The 580-nt window shown below is 35.2% G+C and overlaps 1 protein-coding gene across 1 annotated transcript in view; it reads left to right on the top strand.

Moving 5' to 3' along the window:
- The window catches only part of RAVER2 (ribonucleoprotein, PTB-binding 2), a 139574-nt gene that overhangs the window by 3010 nt on the left and 135984 nt on the right, over positions 1–580 (top strand). The gene's annotated exons all lie outside the window — the stretch shown is intronic.

The following is a 580-nucleotide window of genomic DNA, read 5'->3' as shown; positions in this document are numbered from 1 at the left end:
GATAATTGCAGCGGTTCTTCCATTAGATCCGTTAAATAATGAGACCAGTGCCTGGCTGCTTTGTAATTAGATCTTACATAGCCATTCACAATAAATGTGAGCATGTAACCTTGTAACCCATATGCATGAAGGGGCATTTTGTTTCAAAAAAGCAATGTAAAAAAGTCTCTGTCAGTATTTGTACATCTCATCCCTCTTTCAACTCCTTCCATTATTGTCCACTTCCCCTCAAGCGGGTAATGTTTTGTAATACTGTAAGGACAACTGCAATGGACTGATTTCATTGAAGCAACTTTCCCTTGCCCACGCAAAGAGAGGACAGCAAGTGAGCTCAGAAAGAGGGAGGCTTGGAAAAGGCAGATGGCATTAAAAAAAAAAAAAAAATTGAAGGAATAGTTTTTCATAACATAACATATAAACAGTGTTCAGATATAAACTGTTAACTAAATATTTTTTCTAAATATGATTTATGTAATCAAGACTTTCTTAAACAAAGACACATCTTAGGAATATGATCTGTACAAACTTACAGTAGTTAAGACTGTTCTATACATCAGTGTCTCTTTTGCTATCTCGTATA

This window comes from Bison bison, unplaced genomic scaffold, assembly GCF_000754665.1.
Source record: "Bison bison bison isolate TAMUID 2011002044 unplaced genomic scaffold, Bison_UMD1.0 scf7180017846569, whole genome shotgun sequence".
NCBI lineage: Eukaryota > Metazoa > Chordata > Mammalia > Artiodactyla > Bovidae > Bison > Bison bison.
Note: the sequence above shows the minus strand (reverse complement) of the source record. Positions and strands in the feature narration are given on the sequence as shown.